This window comes from Anabrus simplex, chromosome 2, assembly GCF_040414725.1.
Source record: "Anabrus simplex isolate iqAnaSimp1 chromosome 2, ASM4041472v1, whole genome shotgun sequence".
NCBI classification, from domain to species: Eukaryota; Metazoa; Arthropoda; class Insecta; order Orthoptera; family Tettigoniidae; genus Anabrus; species Anabrus simplex.
Window position 1 is genome coordinate 121,926,047 of NC_090266.1, and position 23,143 is coordinate 121,949,189.

At 40.9% G+C, this 23,143-nt stretch overlaps 1 long non-coding RNA gene across 1 annotated transcript; it reads left to right on the forward strand.

Annotated features, from left to right (window-relative positions):
• Positions 1 to 1,876: 1,876 nt before the first annotated feature.
• LOC137498623 (uncharacterized) lies at positions 1,877 to 2,858 on the forward strand. Its single transcript, XR_011017875.1, has 2 exons — positions 1,877 to 2,249; positions 2,502 to 2,858. It is a non-coding gene; the product is annotated as an uncharacterized lncRNA (long non-coding RNA).
• The last annotated feature ends 20,285 nt before the right edge of the window (positions 2,859 to 23,143 follow it).

Here is a 23,143-nt window from a genome sequence, read left to right on the forward strand (position 1 = left end):
TCGCTGCCAAAACTCAGTCCGTTCGTGTGTCTCGTACGGTGCGGATCGTTCTTTGGTTGCAGTCTGGTGTTTGCCTGCGGTGTCAAGTAGTGTGTGCCCGTTTGGCGAGTGTGTGTCTGTGTACGCTTTGGTGATGGATACTGATAGTGGAGGAGATGAGGCACCGGATCCCTCATCTAATGCCAATGTTGGTCGTGAGGAAACTGTGCCGATGCAAACCGATTTGATTAATCTCACTCCAAATACGACTTCATTACCGCAGCCTTTACAACCTCAACAGTCTAATGCCGCTCAGCTGCCTCCTCCACCTCCCCCACCTCCTGAAGAGTTGGAGGTTTATCCACAGGCTCATTTTGGCCCATTTATTGTATTTGTTGAATCAACCAAGTCGAAAAATATTGGTGGACTACATCCCATGGCGCTTGGGCGCTTGTTTTATGATAATGATATTTTCGTGAAAGGTATAACGCCCAAAGGACGCAATAGATTATTGGTGGAATTTCGTTCCGCGATCCAAGCTAATTCTTTTCTACGTCATTCAATACTTGCAACTCACTCCTTGAAAGCATATATTCCCAGTTCCAATATCTTTCGTGTTGGACTTATACGCGGTGTGGAAAAGAATGTTTCTGATGCTGACATTCTTAAATACCTCCAATCTGATGTTCGGGTCAAATCGGTCAAGCGGCTTAACCGTAAGGTTGTGGAGCCCAGTGGAGTGAACTACGTCCCTACTGGAACAGTTAAGATTGTTTTTCGTTCTCAGACTCTTCCTCCATATGTCTCTTTGTTTCAAGTGCATTTAGAGGTTTCCCCTTTCATATTTTCCCCGATTATCTGTTCAAAATGTCAGCGATATGGACACGCGATTAAAAACTGTCAGGCTAAGTCACCCCGATGTGGACATTGCGCGTTACAGCACCTTACATCAGAGTGTCAGGAAAACATTCGCCGCTGTGTTCACTGTCATCAGGACCATTCTACTGGCTCATCAAACTGCCCTACTCATCAACAGCAAACTGCCCTTAAAAAGCTTATGTGTACAGAAAATCTATCCTTTTCCGAGGCGTCTGCTAGACTACCCTCGACCCAATTTGACATGTCCACTAATACCCATCTTTTTCCACCTCTTCCTTCTACTAGTTCCACTTCACCTGTGGAAACCCCGAGGAAACGTAAATTTACTCAGGTGGTTATGACAGAGCCCCGTCCCATCCCAACACCTGGTTTCGATAAGTCTGGGTATCTTAATCTCATCCGACCCACTCCAGTGTCTTCACATACCTCGGTCTATCCATCCACTTCATCTTCATACTCCCCGTCCCCGATTCCGTCTACGTCCCGTAATTCTCAGTGTTTACCTTCAGCTCCTTCTCAATCATCTAGTTCCCCTGTACTACGCCAAAAGGCATCTCTCCAAAGTGGTATTCATCAACTATTCCTACAACTTATTCAATTATTAGGGGACCAGCCGCATGTCGCACATACGCTTTATAAGCTTCGTGACTGTGTGCACACTATGTTCTCTTTAGATGCTACGTATCCTGCAGTGGAATGCTAGGAGTATTTCTTCTAAACGGTATATGTAAATCATTTATTATTCCAATGCCCTGTGTATGATTCTTTTCGTCTGGCTTTTTATTTCTCGTCTTCTCAGTCTTCCGAACGCTCTCCCCACCCATGTCTCCTGCTCTAATATATGCTTTCAATCAATATTTGGATGACTCCCATATTCATTTGTAAATTACTGGCTGTTTCTTGTTCGCACCGTTACATACTCCTGCTTCCACTGTTTTTTGCTTCTACGCCCTTCTTTTGTTATGTTTCGTGTTACGTAAGATATGCACACAGATTTGATGCTCAATTGTTCTTGAGACCTTCGTAGTGAAACTCATTGCGTGTGACCTTCGTAGTGGACTAATTGCGTGTGATTTCACATTCTAAGTGTAATATCACGATAATAAGTGTTGTGGCTGGGTGAAATAATAGAGCCCATAACCTCTCTGACAACAACAACAACAACAACAACAACGCTGCCAAAACTACGTGTGACTAAATCCAGTTGCATCGCGCAGATCGTATGTCAGAAGAGGGTTTAAATAAAGCAGATATGTTGTCCAATTATCTCTAACGATATTAAGTCTTTCATTCCAACTTCAAGTTCAGAAACAAATGTAGTAAAGTAAAATGTTCTTAGTGACACATTTTTGAGGTTATTGGGGTTGGTCAAAGTATTCCACCTAGTTAATGTAAGCCACGGTCTAAACATTTACAATAATATTTCTGGTTTTATCAACCATAATGGTGTGTTTGTAATCATCTATATAACATCTGAAGAACTGTATTGCATATTTATTCCTAAGCCTTGTGGTGATTTTTCTACCTGGCCCACTAGCAAAGTCAACAGCAACTTAGAAGACAAAATACTGTGTAGTTGACATACTTTGTCCTTGTGGCAGCCTCCGCATGGGGGAAGTTGTAATAATATTTTTTTATTTCAGACATTCGCTCATCTCTTCAACACAATGGGTCGAGTACACAAACGAAACACCTTGAGTAGACGTTACAACACCTCAGATCCGAAAGTTCTAAAGGCAGCAATGTCAGATGTAGAATCAAGGAAATTGTCAATTACCAAGATACCTGCCTTGTCACTGGAGAATAAATTATGTTAATCCTCACCAGACCTGATGTACTGAAACGAGGCTTTAGATTTCTTCAGCATGAAATAGAGTGCTTCAATATTAACTAATATTTGTGATAATAAACAGTAAAAACAGTAGTAAATTTATTTGAAATGCCACATGAATATACTGTATGGATGTTTATATCTGAATAAAGTCTATTTTTTCCTTAAATTAAGTTTGACATTAATTTCATATTTGTGAAAAAAAAATTGAAAACAAGAGGTTGGTACTCACATTCACATTCACATTTACTATGACTGGCAATGATTATTCGGGCACAAAAACTAAAAGAACACTCTGTGGTCAAAGTAACCCCATTTGCATGGTAACTTTGACCGGTTACTAAAGGGCTATTTTCTCATGCATAGTGCATGATTAATACATAGTCACCACAGATTGTTTACAGGAATTATCAGCCCCTAAATTGGTGTACTTTATTTCTTCAGGTGACATTCAGAAGTTATGTAAAATGTAATTTGAATAACAATTTCGGTCAAAGTATATCCATCTGATGGTACATAGAGTTTCGCTTAATTTGACTGCAGAACTATTTACTATAGAACAAGTAATTGACTTACATTTTGAAGGACATCCACGACAACAGCATTACAATATTATACAACAGAGACTTGTTTTGAGCAGGATTTAATGAATATCGAATCTTATAGGTATGCACATAACATATGAGCAAAGTGAAACCCCCACATAATACGCGTAGTGTCTTTTCTTTACCTTTTGTCCATCATTTGTTCTTGTGTAACCCCATCACCAACACGCCGCACACGATATTACTACCACACCAACTGTGTCTTGTTCTTCTGTTGTTCTCTGTTCAACCTATCTACATACCTAATATTTAACATTGACACTTCCATTACTTTGTTAAAAACAGTAAGCGATCCTCTGTTCCTACACTCATCTATCAGTTTCTGTCTTTGAATATATCTAATCCTAAATTAAAAGCGAGGAAGTTGGATGAAAACCAGTGTGGTTTCAGACCACAGAGAGGCTGTCAGGATCAGATTTTCAGTATGCGCCAGGTAATTGAAAAATGCTACGAGAGGAATAGGCAGTTGTGTTTATGTTTCGTAGATCTAGAGAAAGCATATGACAGGGTACCGAGGGAAAAGATGTTCGCCATACTGGGGGACTATGGAATTAAAGGTAGATTATTAAAATCAATCAAAGGCATTTATGTTGACAATTGGGCTTCAGTGAGAATTGATGGTAGAATGAGTTCTTGGTTCAGGGTAATTACAGGAGTTAGACAAGGCTGTAATCTTTCACCTTTGCTATTTGTAGTTTACATGGATCATCTGCTGAAAGGTATAAAATGGCAGGGAGGGATTCAGTTAGGTGGAAATGTAGTAAGCAGTTTGGCCTATGTGTCGTGACACAGGCTTTGTCACGACGAGAAATGATGAATAATCAGATTGACTTCCTCCGAGCGGTAATGAGGGGTTGTTCAATGGGCCTGGGAGATTTGCTACGTGTGAAGAGACGAAGTCCTCTGTTTCCCAAAACCTTCCTTTAATAGCAGACTGATGAGTATGTATAATTATATACAGTATTTACAATCTCCTTCCTAACTTCAAATGACGCTGACATAGAAGACTTGGCGTGGTCGAAGTATTGAAGTGAATACTCTAAGTCCACACTTGGACCTTATTATTATTATTATCGCACTTCTAGTCGACTTGTTCCAAAAAAGCCTCGATCAGGGTGTGTACCCCTGTTTTATACCTTCACTAACTTTCGCCTCCCTTCGAGAAGGCCATCGAAGTTTCCATCCTATGGAGACTGTCCTCAGACACACGAAAACGGAATTGCCTCTTCCGTTCACTCTCTACCCACCTTTTCTGAAGATATACTACGCACCTTTAGCAGGGTGCAGCTTATGATTCACCTACTTCGACCAAGCCTTACTTCTAATTACACAACTTGTGGCTCACAGCTTTTGGTGTGCCTTCAAACTCTTAAATCTTATATGTTTCTTAATTTACTTATATCAACATTATAATTATGATTCCTTGGCCTTGTTGCCATTACATAGTCATTACTATTAGTTTATAATTTCCCCTATAATATCAATGTATGTCTCAGCGACACCATTCCTCCTACGTTCCCGGTCATGGGTTCGATCCTCGGAAGAATGAGTCCTGAGCTCCAATCTGGGGCGGACACGACATATGCTGACGACTTGGTCTTAATGGCAGACTGTGCCGAAAGCCTGTAGTCTAATATCTTGGAACTTGAAAATAGGTGCAATGAGTATGGTATGAAAATTAGCCTCTCGAAGACTAAATTGATGTCAGTAGGTAAGAAATTCAACAGAATCGAATGTCAGATTGGTGATACAAAGCTAGAACAGGTCGATAATTTCAAGTATTTAGGTTGTGTGTTCTCCCAGGATGGTAATATAGTAAGTGAGATTGAATCAAGGTGTAGTACAGCTAATGCAGTGAGCTCGCAGTTGCGATCAGCAGTATTCTGTAAGAAGGAAGTCAGCTCCCAGATGAAACTATCTTTACATCGGTCTGTTTTCAGACCAACTTTGCTTTACGGTAGCGAAAGCTGGGTGGACTCAGGATATCTTATTCATAAGTTAGAAGTAACAGACATGAAAGTAGCGAGAATGATTGCTGGTACAAACAGGTGGGAACAATGACTGGAGGGTACTCGGAATGAGGAGATAAAGGCTAATTCAGGAATGAACTCTATGGATGAAGCTGTACGCATAAACCGGCTTCGGTGGTGGGGTCATGTGAGGCGAATGGAGGAGGATAGGTTACCTAGGAGAATAATGGACTCTGTTATGGAAGGTAAGGGAAGTAGAGGGAGACCAAGACGACGATGGTTAGACTCGGTTTCTAACGATTTAAAGATACGAGGTATAGAACTAAATGAGGCCACAACACTAGTTGCAAATCGAGGATTGTGGCGACGTTTAGTAAATTCTCAGAGGCTTGCAGACTGAACGCTGAAAGGCATAACAGTCTATAATGATAATGTATGTATGTATGTATGTAAATTAAAAGCACCGTATGTCCCCTAACTTCCTTCTTCATCCAAACCTCTTCCCACATGTACTCCATTCCCACCCTTTCCAAGTCCAGTTTAATTTTTTCTTAGCAGCACCCTTTATACATGCTTTCCTTTTGTTATTCTTACGCAGCCTGAAACACCCTTCCACATTCTCCTCTTTTCAAACCCATCCAATATTTGACTACACTTTTAACACACTCTACCTCTATTTCTTCCCCGCACATTAATTCAACCCCAGCATTTGCTGTGCACTAAGGGAGCCCCATCACTGGCTTACCAAATCTAAAACATATCAGATGTAAGGCTTTTCAGGCATTTGCTCTATTAACCAGCTTTCGTCTTAGGTCTGACACTAGACTCGTCAGAGTGGGATGTGTCAGACCCTACCCACTGATGCTGGGTGTATGCAGGTGAGCTTATCACAAGCCTATATATGAGGCACAGTCTGATAACTGCATACGGGAGATAAATCTCCACGATGGAATTATTGCCCGCCTAGCAATTCCGAATGGAAAATTCTAAATTCCCATGGAGGGAATTAGATATTTTTCACCAATAGAGCATTTCAAAAACATATCAGATGTAAGGCTTTTCAGGCGTTTGCTCTATTAACCAGCTGGTTATTGCTCTATTGGTGAAAAATATCTAATTCCCTCCATGGGAATTAAGAATTTTCCATTACCAAATCTTCTCATAATTTGTCTTAAGTTTACCCTATTTTCCTCCAGCCCCCAATACTTCCGTCCCATACATTACCCTGCCAAATACTACTGATCTTAAGACTAACCTCACGGTATTATAGCATATTTGCGGAAATTTAGCCACTAGAATTTTGATTAAGGCTAAGTCTGCCTTCCCCTTCCCTTTTGCTCTCTTCAATTGATCCTCCCATGTCCCACCTATATTTAAAATCACTCCTAAATATTCTAACTTATTTACTTGCTCTATCCTCTCTCCCTGTACCATCCATGTCATTTCCCTTTTTCTCCCTTTATGATTCTGCATTACTAACACTTTAGATTTACTCCCGTTAATTTTCATGTCCCATTCCTTTGCGTATTCTGACACTGCATTTAAACTTTGCTGCATCCCACCAGCCATTAAAATCATCAATACCAAAGAAGAATTTGTAAGCTACGAAAAAGTTAAGGATGAGACACATGAAATTCTAGGTGTAAGGCTCATTTCTAAAGATAATAGGCTACTTGATATATTTGGAGTGTACAGATCGGGAAAGGGTAGCACTGACGCGGATTCGGAATTATTTGATAGGATAGTCAGTTATGTGGGAAACGACATGGAAAGAAATGTGATTGTAGCGGGAGATCTGAATTTGCCAGATGTCAATTGGGAAGGAAATGCGAACGACAGGAAGCATGACCAACAAATGGCAAATAAGTTAATATGGGAAGGACAGCTGATTCAGAAAGTGATGGAACCAACCAGAGGGAAAAATATCCTGGATGTCGTGCTGATAAAACCAGATGAGCTCTATAGGGAAACTGAAGTAATAGATGGTATTAGAGATCATGAAGCTGTTTTTGTGGTAGTTAAAAATAAATGTGATAGAAAGGAAGGTCTTACAAGTAGGACTGTTAGGCAGTACCATATGGCTGATAAAGCAGGCATGAGGCAGTTTCTAAAAAGTAACTATGATCGGTGGAAAACAGTAAAGAAAAATGTAAACAGACTCTGGGATGGGTTTAAAGAAATTGTTGAGAAATGCGAAAACAGGTTTGTACCATTAAGGGTGGTAACGAATGGTAAAGACCCACCTTATTATAATACAGAAATAAAGAGACTAAGAAGGAGGTGCAGACTGGAAAGAAATAAAGTTAGAAATGGCTGTGGAAGTAAGGAGAAATTGAAGGAACTTACTAAAAAATTGAATCAAGCAAAGAAGGCAGCTAAGGATAACGTGATGGCAAGCAAAATTGGCAGTCATACAAATTTTAGTGAAAAATGGAAGGGTATGTATAGGTATTTTAAGGCAGAAACAGGTTCCAAGAAGGACATTCCAGGAATAATTAATGAACAAGGGGAGTGTGTATGTGAGGATCTTCAAAAGGCAGAAGTATTCAGTCAGTAGTATGTAAAGATTGTTGGTTACAAGGATAATGTCGAGATAGAGGAGGAGACTAAGGCCAAAGAAGTAATAAAATTTACAAATGATAACAATGACATTTACAATAAGATACAAAAGTTGAAAACTAGAAAAGCGGCTGGAATTGATCAGATTTCTGGGGATATACTAAAGACATAATGGGTTGGGATATAGTACCATATCTGAAGTACTTATTTGGTTATTGTTTGGTCGGAGGAGCTATACCAGATGAATGGAGAGTTGCTATAGTAGCCCCTGTGTATAAAGGAAAGGGTGATAGACATAAAGCTGAAAATTACAGGCCAGTAAGTTTGACATGCATTGTATGTAAGCTTTGGAAAGGCATTCTTTCTGATTATATTAGACATGTTTGTGAAATTAATAACTGGTTCGATAGAAGGCAATTCGGTTTTAGGAAAGGTTATTCCACTGAAGCTCAACTTGTAGGATTCCAGCAAGATATAGCAGATATCTTGGATTCTGGAGGTCAAATGGACTGTATCGCGATTGACCTGTCTAAAGCATTTGATAGGGTGGATCATGGGAGACTACTGGCAAAAATGAGTGCAATTGGACTAGACAAAAGAGTGACTGAATGGGTTGCTATATTTCTAGAAAATAGATCTCAGAGAATTAGAGTGGGTGAAGCTTTATCTGACCCTGTAATAATTAAGATGGGAATTCCTCAGGGCAGTATTATCGGACCTTTATGTTTTCTTATATATATAAATGATATGAGTAAAGGAGTGGAATCGGAGGTAAGGCTTTTTGCGGAGGATGTTATTCTCTATAGAGTGATAAATAAGTTACAAGATTGTGAGCAACTGCAACGTGACCTCGAAAATGTTGTGAGATGGACAGCAGGCAATGGTATGTTGATAAACGGGGTTAAAAGTCAGGTTGTGAGTTTCACAAATAGGAAAAGTCCTCTCAGTTTTAATTACTGCGTTGATGGGGTGAAAGTTCCTTTTGGGGATCATTGTAGGTACCTGGGTGTTAATATATGGAAAGATCTTCATTGGGGTAATCACTTAAATGGGATTGTAAATAAAGGGTACAGATCTCTGTACATGGTTATGAGGGTGTTTAGGGGTTGTAGTAAGGATGCAAAGGAGAGGGCATATAAGTCTCTGGTAAGACCCCAACTAGAGTATGGTTCCAGTGTATGGGACCCTCACCAGGATTACCTGATTCAAGAACTGGAAAAAATCCAAAGAAAAGCAGCTTGATTTGTTCTGGGTGATTTCCGACAAAAGAGTAGCGTTACAAAAATGTTGCAATGTTTGGGTTGGGAAGAATTGAGAGAAAGAAGAAGAGCTGCTCGACTAAGTGGTATGTAATACCAATATAAATGGTCCGTTATTGGACATTATAAATTTTCCAGCTAGCTCGTTCTTGGTTGCCAGCGTTTCGCCCTCGTGCGCTAGGGTGGGCTCATCAGTTGGTACCTAGCACACCTACCAATACGCTGGCTAGTGCATACCGTGGGGGCCACTGCGTAGGCTAACTGGAGCCACCGGCAGTGCCAATGCACTAAGAGACTTTGTCTCATCACTAAAAATTGATGCCTGCTTGGCCATCAGATGATATAGATGTTGATTCCCATAGGGAATCTGAAATATTTGTCCTGAATGAGCAAATTTATAATACCAATATAAATGGTCCGTTATTGGACATTATAAATTTTCCAGCTAGCTCATTCTTGGTTGCCAGCGTTTCGCCCTCGTGCGCTAGGGTGGGCTCATCAGTTGGTACCTAGCACACCTACCAATACGCTGGCTAGTGCATACCGTGGAGGCCACTGCGTAGGCTAACTGGAGCCACCGGCAGTGCCAATGCACTAAGAGACTTTGTCTCATCACTAAAAATTGATGCCTGCTTGGCCATCAGATGATATAGATGTTGATTCCCATAGGGAATCTGAAATATTTGTCCTGAATGAGCAAATTTATAATACCAATATAAATGGTCCGTTATTGGACATTATAAATTTTCCAGCTAGCTCATTCTTGGTTGCCAGCGTTTCGCCCTCGTGCGCTAGGGTGGGCTCATCAGTTGGTACCTAGCACACCTACCAATACGCTGGCTAGTGCATACCGTGGAGGCCACTGCGTAGGCTAACTGGAGCCACCGGCACTCTTAGTGCATTGGCACTGCCGGTGGCTCCAGTTAGCCTACGCAGTGGCCTCCACGGTATGCACTAGCCAGCGTATTGGTAGGTGTGCTAGGTACCAACTGATGAGCCCACCCTAGCGCACGAGGGCGAAACGCTGGCAACCAAGAATGAGCTAGCTGGAAAATTTATAATGTCCAATAACGGACCATTTATATTGGTATTATAAATTTGCTCATTCAGGACAAATATTTCAGATTCCCTATGGGAATCAACATGAATATCATAAGTGGTATGTTCCGAGCTGTCAGCGGAGAGATGGCGTGGAATGACATTAGTAGACGAATAAGTTTGAATGGCGTTTATAAAAGTAGGAAAGATCACAATATGAAGATAAAGTTGGAATTCAAGAGGACAAACTGGGGCAAATATTCATTTATAGGAAGGGGAGTTAGGGATTGGAATAACTTACCAAGGGAGATGTTCAATAAATTTCCAATTTCTTTGAAATCATTTAGGAAAAGGCTAGGAAAGCAACAGATAGGGAATCTGCCACCTTGGCGACTGCCCTAAATGCAGATCAGTATTGATTGATTGATTGATTGATCGTCTGCAAAAATCAGTCCCCGTATCCCCATCATATTATGAACTGGAGCCGCGCAGTTATTCCCACCGTGTCCATCCAAAATGTTGTTAATGAATTACATAAATAATATCGGGGATAATTTGCAGCCTTGTTTTAAACCCACCTACACTCTATTAGCCTACTTCACCTGTTTTCTTCCAAATTAACACAGCACCAAGTCTCCTTATATATCGCCTCTGCTGGACGCATCATCTTCCCAGACACCTCCAACCTAATAAGATGTCAATACATTGATAAAAACCACCTTTCGAATACATAGAAATCCTTTATATTTAGGATAAAACCATTGACATATATTAAATTAGGACATGTTTCGCTTATACTTTGTGAGCATCATCAGTCAAAATAACCTAATTCAAGGTAGTTCAGGGCCCTGATCCCAGTACGTCTAATAATACAACGATAAAAATTAATTACAACAATTTAAAAATGATCAGTAGGAATATACACTGACTGACAGTGACAATGCAACACCAAGGAGGAGTGGTTCGAAAGGGATGAAAGTTGGGGAAAAAACAGAGTCGGCACGGACGAATAATTGATGTTTATTTCAAACTGATATGCAGGTTACACAATGCGCACGGCATCGACTCAGTAGGATGTAGGACCACCGCGAGCAGCGATGCACGCAGAAACACGTCGAGGTACAGAGTCAATAAGAGTGCGGATGGTGTCCTGAGGGATGGTTCTCCATTCTCTGTCAACCATTTGCCACAGTTGGTTGTCCGTACGAGGCTGGGGCAGAGTTTGCAAACGGCGTCCAATGAGATCCCACACGTGTTCGATTGGTGAGAGATCCGGAGAGTACGCTGGCCACGGAAGCATCTGTACACCTCGTAGAGCCTGTTGGGAGATGCGAGCAGTGTGTGGGCGGGCATTATCCTGCTGAAACAGAGCATTGGGCAGCCCCTGAAGGTACGGGAGTGCCATCGGCCGTAGCACATGCTCCACGTAGTGGTGGGCATTTAACGTGCCTTGAATACGCACTAGAGGTGACGTGGAATCATACGCAATAGCGCCCCAAACCATGATGCCGTGTTGTCTAGTGGTAGGGCGCTCCACAGTTACTCCGGATTTGACTTTTCTCCACGCCGACACCACACTCGTCTGCGGTGACTATCACTGACAGAACAGAAGCGTGACTCATCGGAGAACACGACGTTCCGCCATTCCCTCATCCAAGTCGCTCTAGCCCGGCACCATGCCAGGCGTGCACGTCTATGCTGTGGAGTCAATAGTAGTCTTCTGAGCGGACGCCGGGAGTGCAGGCCTCCTTCAACCAATTGACGGGAAATTGTTCTGGTCGATATTGGAACAGCCAGGGTGTCTTGCACATGCTGAAGAATGGCGGTTGACGTGGCGTGCGGGGCTGCCACCGCTTGGCGGCGGATGCGCCGATCCTCGCGTGCTGACGTCACCCGGGCTGCGCCTGGACCCCTCGCACGTGCCACATGTCCCTGCACCAACCATCTTCGCCACAGGCGCTGCACCGTGGACACATCCCTATGGGTATCGGCTGCGATTTGACGAAGCGACCAACCTGCCCTTCTCAGCCCGATCACCATACCCCTCGTAAAGTCGTCTGTCTGCTGGAAATCAAATCAAATCAAAAATCAAAATCTCTTTATTTGCAAATGAGGTGTCTACCTCGGTGGCAAATGGTACACTAAAATACATTATTGTCAAGCACTAAATATTAAATTAACAAGAGAAGAAAATTTTTCCTATAATACAATATTATACAATTTACACTAACAATGTTTTCTATTAAACACACAGCTCATCCTTAATAAATTTATATTGTTTACAAAATTCTACTTATAATATATCCTGTCCTACTTACAAATATAGTCAACTGATATACAGTATGTGGAATTACTTCAAATGATACTATACAACTGGTATAACATTAATATTTACATTGCATTTATTTATTTACTTTTTTTTTTTTTACCCGTTCTGGATCCTAAGTAGCATAACGACCTGCTGCGTCTTAACCAGAGCCCCTTTTGCCACCACTTTTCAGAGTTCCTGAAGGGCCTTCAGAGCTACCGTAGCGGTCCCAGGGCCCTCGAAGTCCCCACTGTACTTCACCCCTACAGGCAGTCCCCTACTTTGGCTGTCCAAACTCCTTAGACCAGGGGATGGAATTAATTTATTCACACACATTTTTTTTATATACAATAACCTGCACTGGTCGAATGCCCTCTAACATTTCATTTATTTTCTCTATTGCTGTTTATTCTCTTCTTGAATATCTGTACAGATTTTGGAAAAGGATCAAACACTACCCCTGGTAAACTGTTCCACTCCTTCACACCCTTCCCAATGAATGAAAATTTACCCCAATCGCTTCTGCTAAAATTCCTTCTAATTTTATATTTGTGGTCAGTCCTGCCGATATAATTATTTTCCAACTGAAGCCTCTCACGGATATCTCCCCATGCTTCTTCTCCTGTATAGGCTCTATATAATCCTGTAAGTCTAGTTTTCTCCCTTCTCTTACTTAAAGTTTCCCACCCAAGTTCCTTTAACATTTCTGATACACTACTCTTTCTCCTGAAATCCCCTGTTACAAATCTTGCTGCTTTCCTCTGCACACTATCTATTTCTTTTATTAGGTATTCTTGGTGAGGATCCCAAACACTGTTTGCATATTCCAATAATGGACGAACCATACTCAAGTAACTTTTTTCTTTTAATTCTTTGTTGCATCCTTTAAGTAGCCTCATTATGACATGTAATGATCTGTATGCTTTCCCAACAATGTCATCAATATGACCCTTCCAGTGCAAATTACTTTCAAATCTCACTCCTAAGTATTTGCACTTGCCATCTTTTGGGATAACTACCTCATCCAAAGTATATTCAAATTCAGTTTTAAAGCTCCTGTTTGTAAAAGTTGTAACAGTTGATTTGCCTCCATTAACCTTCATATTATTTTCTTCAACCCATTGTTGGATACTTTCAAGGTCCCTTTGTAATTCTGAACAATCCTCAATGTTGTTTATTTCTCTATAAACAATTATGTCATCTGCATACAATCTTATTTTTGATGTTATATTGTTCCCTAAATCATTTGCGTATATTAAGAAAAGTAACGGACCGATTATACTACCCTGTGCAATTCCCTTCCAAACTTTCTCTTCCTGAGATACATTATTTCCTACTTTGACTTTCTGAACCCTTGAATTTAGAAATGCTTTTATCCAACGTGTAACCCTTACGTCCAATCCTATTCCCTCCAATTTCTTTAATAATATTCCATGTTCCACTCTATCAAAGGCTTTGGAAAGATCTATGGCTATGCAATCTAACTGACCTCCTGAATCCAACTGATCTGATATGTCCTGCTGAAATCCCACCAGTTGTGCCTCACAAGAAAATTTCTTTCTAAATCCATACTGGCTCCTCATGAACCAATTTTTATCATCACATATCCCTCTGATGTACTTCGATATTAAACTCTCCAGAATTTTACAAACTATACTGGTCAGGCTGATTGGTCTGTAGTTCTCTGGTTTCCTTTTATCACCCTTTCCTTTATAAATTGGTATTATTATAGATTCCTTCCATTCCTTTGGTATTACACTATTATTTATGACATAGTCGAAGAGAAATTTTAAATAAGGCACTATGTACCACCCCATTGTTTTTAATACCTCCCCAGTAATTTGATCTCTCCCTGCTGCTTTTCCTTGCTGAAGCAGTTGGATTTCTCTGAAAATATCTTCGTTTGTGAATGAGAAGCTTCTTGTTTCCCTCTGTCTCTCTCCCTCTCTATCTTCTGTTTCGGTTTCCAACTCTTGACAATCATCTACTGAATCTCTAAATTCCCTACTAAATAGGTTTGCTTTCTCAGTATCTGTTAAATAGTGTTCACCCCCTTCTCCCACCATTGTAGGAATTTGGATTCCTTTTCCTTTTTGATTCCTGATATATGAATACAGCTTTTTCCATTTCCCTTTGTGGTCATTACCCTCTTGAAGTATGCCATTCATATAATTCTCTTTTGCTTCTTTTTTCACTCTATTCAGTTCCCTCATTAGCTGTTTTCTAGTTTCTCTACTCTCCCTACCCTCTTTGATTTTCCTGTTTACTATTCTACATTTTCTTTTTAATTTTCTTATTTCCCTTGTATAATAAACAGGGTCTGAGGTCATTTTACCCTTCTTAACAGGTACAAATCTCTTCTCTCCTTCCCAAATGATTCCTTTAAATTTAGCCCAAAGTGTATCCACGTTACTCCCTTCACTTATCCAACAACTGAATTGTGAGTTAAGGTAAGTCCCAAATTCATCAACTTTAGTTTTTCTGTACAATTTCTTGTCTTGTGTAACCCTCTTATTAAGCCTTTTTGGTACGAGTCCTACATCCATTATTACAGCCTTATGGTCTCCTATTCCTTCAATTACCTCAGTTTTATCAACAATTTCCCATGGTTTAACCAAGAATACATCTAGTAAGTTATTGAGACGAGTCGGTTCTTGTACTACTTGTGTAAATCCTCCCTCCCAAATTAACTTATTTGCCAGTTTCTGTTCATGGGCTTCACTTGCAGCTCCTTTCCATTCAACTTCAGGCAAATTTAGATCTCCCCCAATTATTACCATATCATTATTATTGTTTTTACAAGTATAATCTATTATTTTTTCAAAGATTTCCATGTCTCTTTCCTCTCTTCCAGGCCTGTATGTTCCTATAATTCCCACCTCCTTCATATTATCACAAACTAATTTTATCCCTAATATTTCATCCCTTTCATCGGTAAACCATTCATGTGAACAGTAAGTTTCCTTCACCAGAATAAACACCCCCCTCCCTTTTTATCTTCTCGGTCTCTACGATAGACTGTATACCCTTCTGGAAATACTTCTCTATTACCCACCCCTTCTTTCAACCACGATTCCACTCCTATCACCACATCAGTCTCATAAGATTCCATCAATGTACCGAATTTTAATTGTTTATTTACTACACTTTGACAGTTTACCAAGAGCAATCTCAGACCCCCTTCCTCCCTAAAACTTGACTGTTGCAATTGGGTAACTTGAAATTCCTTACTATCCTGAGTTTCTTTTTCTAGTTGACTGAGCCAGCTTGAAGTATAGCTGGCTCTTTCTGCTAGTTTTCCTGGTCAGTATTATAACTCAAGGGAGTTGCCTGTTTTACAGTACATATCTTAAGATTAGTAAAATCTAGAACAATATTTCCGATCTTTCGTTTACCTGAATTGTTTAGATGGAGGCCATGTTTTGTATAACAGTATCTCTCAAAACTGCTGCATTCAATAACCTGAGTATTCCGAAAATGTTTACAAATTTTAACAATATCTGTATTGACCTTGTCCATTTCAATGTTCACACACGAATCTCTACTCAAATCATGCCTGTGGGGCACGTTCACTACAAAAACGTTAGTGTGGGTCAGCTTCCCTAGTGTATGTTTAAGTTGTGATCTTACATTCTTGGCGTCGTCGCGAGCTACGTCGTTCGTCCCACCGATGATAAGCACTGCATTGCCGCTCCCGAAGTTCCTAGTTGCTGCTTCTACGTTTTCCACAACCCTGCTGATAGAAGCTCCTGGATATATTTCTCCGGTTGCTGCTATATTCTCGTCGTTAATCACTCCCGCAATTCCCCTTCCTTGGCTATCACCAAACACAGCTACCTTCGCTGATTTAGGCCTAACTGGGTCTTGAATCTGAATTCTAGGCCTAAATTTCAAACTCGGCATGGCAACGGATCGCGATGATTTGGTTTCACGCGCGCGATCACTTTCTTCCAGGATTAAATTATTTAGGGCAGAAAACCTATATCTAATGTTTATTTCCGGAAATTCAGTTGTAGATTTCTTCTTAGCCGGCCATCCACGAACTACTTGACACTCCGTTGACGGCGGCCTGGCATTCTTAGCTATATACGTGTCCTGTGGCACACGACAACACGTTCTACAATGACTGTCGGCTGAGAAATCACGGTACGAAGTGGGCCATTCGCCAACGCCGTGTCCCATTTATCGTTCGCTACGTGCGCAGCACAGCGGCGCATTTCACATCATGAGCATACCTCAGTGACGTCAGTCTACCCTGCAATTGGCATAAAGTTCTGACCACTCCTTCTTGGTGTTGCATTTGCTCTGTCAGTCAGTGTAATATGTCTATTAAAACATTTAGTGCCCTTTAAAATAGCTTGAAGTGTAGGTGAATGACAAGAAATGTTTTTGGTACATTTGCTGTGAATGATTATTCGTACAGAACGATGAACGTAATCCTCACACGATGGCATTAAACTGTTTATAGTTATGAACACTTTTACACCATAAGAGTGAACTATTGTGGACTGCTATCTTGTGTTGGTTTAAAAACGAATTGTATGGATGGATAAAACATCGCCTGGTTAGCGTGAAACGGCTTTGAGAGACTCCCTAGTGTTATATTTCATCGTAGTGTTATTCAATATATAGTGTCATTGATCTTCGAACAGCGGACTAAAAGATCTCATAGATGAAAAACATGAAACAGGTATGCCCTGAAAAAAGAAAAGGGAATATGTGTCAGTTGCTGGGATTTAAAATATGTCCTGCTGTGGGGAAATACTGAAAAAAGGCGCTTACCCTTGTGTTGGTTGAGGAGTAAAGGGTCCCTTAATTGTTTACGGAGGTCGGATGGTCGCTAACTTGTTGCTCTGTGTGTTGTACGAATGTGATTGTAGAGGTGGGGAAGACGGCGGAAGGGGAAAGGAGGGCGCGGCGCTGCGCGAGTTGTGAGCTGAGAGAGGGGCGAGGGGGCGAAGTAGGTGCAGCTCCTGCTGCTACCGGTGGATTAAAAGCATGTTTATAGTGGAAGATTTTCATGAAATTATTGGCATTGATAACAAAATTAGCAATTAGATTGGGGATTTGTTCGACCACTGAGGGGTGTCAACACTTTTCATTTAATTTCCACTATTCAGCCCCTTAATTCCAATTATGGTCTTTCATTAAATTTTCAAAACAACTCTTTAATTACAGAACTTTCTCACACACTTGGCTACCCACCAACTGACAACAATGTTCCCTTTCGACTAGTACGCTCACCTCAACACGTCCAACAATAAATAGCCACACCTATCACAATCTCTTCCCACAAACACTACATCAAAGAAGATGGCCTAATGACGTCTACACAAACTTTAATATAGCCTACGGCACCAGCATTCCAACTAATATTATCTCCAAAAGAATGACGCCATATGAAAATTCTTCAAAATTTATAAGCATATAAATGAAAATCAATACTTAACTTCAAGAACCAACGACCATTACCAAAGCTCAACATTCCTCAAGTTTTTAACAACACGCCATTTGACAATTAAATAAAACGTGCTTTCTGATTTTTATCTTTATTGTAATATCTTTTAATATCAAGAATCAACCACCTATGTCATAATGCTCAAATAACTGTCATGTTTTTAGACTCAAACATTAACACAGTTATTGTTAAGTGTGAGTGTACTACATTTTATACTGTAATAGTTGTTTAACAATCTCTAATCCATTTCACAAGACATAGTTTTTAACAGTATTCTTAAGTCATTTCCAATCAGGTACCTGATCTATTCCTAAGGTAAAAAGTATGGCTGATGATGCCTACTACTGATAGGCGAAACATGTACCATACAATGTATTAATTTTATGTTAACAATTTTGATAAGGACAAAATCCTAATTTTTAAGACTGTATCGTATTGAATAGGTGGGTGAACAATAAAAACATACTAGTGTTATTTAATACATACTGCATAGTCGAACATCTAGTCTCCTTACTCTCAAGTCTCCCAACCTCAAGCTTGCAACATTTTAGTAACACTACTGCTTTGTCGGAAATTTCCCGGAACAAATCGTGCTACTGTCCTTTGAATTTTTTCTAATTCTCGTATCAAGAAGTCCTGGTGAAGGTTCCATACACTGCAGCCATACTCTAACTGCGGTCTTACCAGAGAATTATATGCCCTCTCCTTTACATCCTTACATCCTTACATCCTTAGTCTCATAACCATGTGCAGAGATCTGTAACCTTTAACTACCTCACTAACATAAACACCCCTATGAAGATCATTCCTTCCCCATGGGATACAATCACCCCAACACAATAATTAAAACTGAGAGGACTTTTCCTCCCATTTACAATCATACCATTGTTTCAGCCTCCTTGCAGTCGCTCACAATCCTGCAACTCATTTACTACTCTATACAGTATAAAATGACCGGCAAATATCCTTATCTGTGATTCCAGATCTTTACTCATATTTTTATATATAAGGAAACATAAAGGTCCAATAATACTGCCCTGCGGGACCCCCTCTTAATCATTTACAGGATCAGATAATGCTTCCTACCTGATCATGGGATGAAGTTCACATCCGGCGAGGTCCAAGGAACATTAAAAGGGCTGGAGATCAAGTACATTATGAACTCTGTACGCAAATCCTGCTGAGCAGCTCATGGGAGAAATTGCCAAATTTCGAAGGATCTACTGCGGCGCCTAGCACTCGAAGTGGGTTGATGTACTTCCCATCACGCAGCAGATCGTCCACTCACGATATCCCTTTGACATTACACCGAGGTGTCACACCAGATTGATCGTGGGATCAACTGTTGCAATTTCCACCTGATAAAGATGTCACTCAAAAAGCCAGAGTAATTGAAGCCCTGAGAAAACTGAGACATGCTGCAGAACTCAGAGAATGGAGACAACTTACCCACAACACAAGCATTAATAGTTAATACATTCCTTGACAAAGAGTTGGTGTCAGGAAAGGCTTGTGGACGTAAAACTGGGATTAATCCATACATAGTGCTGAACCCAAGAAGGTGAGATAAACACACAAAAAAATAATGTTGAATACTTTTCCGTAAGTACTGATCTGCAGAAATTTCATATTTGTGCTGAGGTCTGTAGTTTATGTCCATTGTCCAATAATAAATACAAAGAGCAAAGTAATCACCGTACAGGCCATGAAAGCATTCGGAGGGGTGGAAGGTAAAGGCTTCCACTTTCCATACCTTCCCATAATTATTTCTAGGCCTTGGTTAACACTTCCAATTTTTGCATCATTTAAGTCTTCCATTACTATAACAATATTTCTTTTCCGTATACTTCATAAAGTTTCGTGTATTTTACTATAAAAGCTCCTCTTCTTCAACCATCTCAGTCAGTGCATAACATTGCACTATGGTAACCAGTCATGCTGTAGATGCAAATCTTGCAGCGAGTATCCATTCAGAAATAGGATGCCAAACTTCTCTTCGCTGCGCTACTCGGTAACAGAGCTACCCCCCTCAGCATGGTAGTCATCCTTTCTTCCTGAACACAGCGCAGTACTTCCATTCCTAGTTTTTATTTCTCAAAAAATCTGTCCATCTCATCCCAAAATTGTCAATCGATACCACATCATTTCTCTTGAGACTTCAAGTTTCCCAGTCTGCCACATGGTCTGAACATTCCCGAATTCAATTCGAGTGTCCTTTTTCATAGCAAATGACACATCTTTAGAATCAGTCCAGCTCTTCCTTGTTTTGATTTCTTTGATGAGATTTATTCGACTTAGCACGAGTTATCAAACCACGCGCCCTATGCTGGTGGCGGGCTGCCCCTTTCTGATTCCAGGACTTCTCTGTAAGGTTCTTCCCCTTTTCCACAATGCAGTGGTTGCTAATCCTATTTACCCAAGAAAAGCTGGGTTGCCTTTTCTCCCAGTTCTGCCTTTCCAACAACTCTTCTTTCTGCTTTCTCTGCCATTAAGGACATTAGCAGAGTTCACGAGAACCCCAGTACCATCATTTTTCAGGCTTCCTGCAGGGCCTTCACATTTACCATGATGGTATCGGGGCACATGAAGTCCCCGCTGTACTTCACCACTGCAGGCCGTTGCCAGTCTCCCACCGTGGGGATGTGGGAGACTCTAGTCGTTGGGATGTTGTGTTATTTCTTTGTTTATCTCTATGACACCATCAATGTGTAGCCTCCCTATGCAATTGACTAGTATCGCACTCTCAAGGTTTATAGACCCTTAAGATAATATTCTCTGGAGAGAGGTGTGTTGTTAAGTGTATCTAAAATTAAATAGAATGTTCAGTGATTATTGCGCCTTGGGTGGTCTGAAGTAATGTGCATCAGTGTCCGTCAGTACATTTCCTTTATTTGGTCATCTAACATCAGACGTACAACCAACTGTTTTGCTAGTTCCTATACATCTTGCAAGCTTTAGTAAATGGAATTGTTCTGACGTGCCTGCTTCAATCGATGCAGCCAGTAAACTGAGTCTACATAATCAGTTCTAATTAGGTCCCTCAATGCTCTGTGAAATTCCGACCTCAAAATTTGTCTGCATTTCATCCCTTTCCCTAACTTTCATCCATTTGGTACAATTGTCCCGGCATTCCTGTCATGTTTCTGCCCACATCCTCTATCCCAAGACCTCCTCCTAATGTTCATGCCTACTTCAGGATAGGTCAACAAAGCACCAAGTGTATATCTTAACCGTTTTGTCTGATTACTGCATATAAAGTTTTTTCTTTTAGCAGGAAATCTGAGTTATTAATGTACAGTCCATCAAAGAAGAATAAGCGTACTCTTTCCCAAGTTCCATCAGTAGTTTTAAAGAGAACCTTTACTGCAAGGTCAGGGATTATAAGCATATATTACGAGCTTTCACTACCCATTCCTTTGAGTTTTGGCTCTGGGCTTGAGAACTTAAGAATGAAGGTTAAATATGCCCTGAGACTTAGTTACCTTCTGTCTCTACATTTAAAAATAAATGAGAATATGTCAGAAAGAAACAAAGCGAGTCAAGATGCAGCGTGTTAGCTGTGTGGGTAGAGAAATTGGATTGAACCGACAGTGTGGGAATGGGGAGCTGATGTACGTTCAGATCTTCCCAGTGAGCGGTTTCCTCTTCAATTTCCTTGCACATGTTCCTCATTGCTAGGAGAGATGTTAGTCACCATACCCGAACAGAATCATATTTATTACGAGTATCATTTCTGGAGTTTTGTCCTTTGCTCGAAAATAAAACAAGAAAGAAAATAACAATATTCCTCAAGATTTAATGTTGGTCCCTAGAAAAAAAAAAACCAGAAACAAACAAAAATAAATGAGTATTAGATCTGCCGACCCTGGTGCTTGATGACCTCTTGGAGTTGAAAAGACACAGAAACAGCAAGTGTCCTTAAAGGTCAGTTGTTCCCTAAGGTTGAGCACCATTGTCCACAGTTCTTCCTCTGAGTTCAGGCAACGACTGCATTTCTGCAGTTCTCCTCACTGGACCCCAGATAGTCTCAGTGGGTTTCAAGTCATGGCAATTCCATGGACAAGATACCGTCTCAACCCTTGTGTGTGAAGCAAATCATTGGTGAACTGCCTTTGAGGTATAAACTTGGTTATTATCCACCTTGAAGCTAACACGTTACGTCCAACGCTGGAATCAACCAGGCTTAAAAACTGTTCATAAATCTCAACGTTGAGAGTTCCCGGAATTCTGCTTTTTTTGGTTTTTGTTTTGGTACCGGGCGAGTTGGCCGTGCGCGTAGAGGCGCGCGGCTGTGAGCTTGCATCCGGGAGATAGTAGGTTCGAATCCCACTATCGGCAGCCCTGAAAATGGTTTTCCGTGGTTTCCCACTTTCACACCAGGCAAATGCTGGGGCTGTACCTTAATTAAGGCCATGGCCACTTCCTTCCATCTCCTAGGCCTTTCCTATCCCATCGTCGCCATAAGACCTATCTGTGTCGGTGCGACGTAAAGCCCATAGCAAAAAATTAAAACAAAAAAAAATTTGGTAGAGATTTAAGGTCGTACTAACACAATGAATGTTTTCGGTGATGCAAGGAAGGGAAAGAGCTATGATTGGGAAGGAATCAGCCATAGTCTTAGTTAAGGTACCCCAGTCATTGCCTGGTGTGCAAATAGGAAACCACGGAAAACCATCTTCAGGGACACCGACGCTGGGATTCGAACCCACCATCTTCCGACTGCAAGCCCACAACTAAGCATCCTTAACTGCACGGCCAACTCACTTGGTCCCCGGAAGTCTCAACAACATCCTGGCACCATGAGAGGTAATCCAACCTCAGCAATCAATGAACGTTAAAACTACCACTTCTGAGAACTGGCAACGTATTTAGCATCATACATGAAGACTAAACTTTCCTACGCGATGTTCAGCATTCATGTGGCACATTCGAGGCAATCAATTGCGGTCCTCTGTCGAACGGACCCTCCTAGCGGCGAAGAATTTCTGAGCCCAGCATCCCAAATTCGGTTACGTACAGTCTGCATCACGCCAGAAAAGGGAACAAAGAGCTCAGAGAAACAGCTGGGGGGAAGGCCTTCTTTTCTGGTTCTGCCGGGAGGACCTCATCTTGCTCTATAGTAGAAATGAGACGTCTCTTGAAAGAAAAAGGAAGTTTTATTGGATGTTGTTAAGTCAATTTGAGGGATTAGAGCTCTCTGTCCACCTTTACCTCCATGTATTATTTCCAAATCTAAACAATTTTCGTACATACTTTT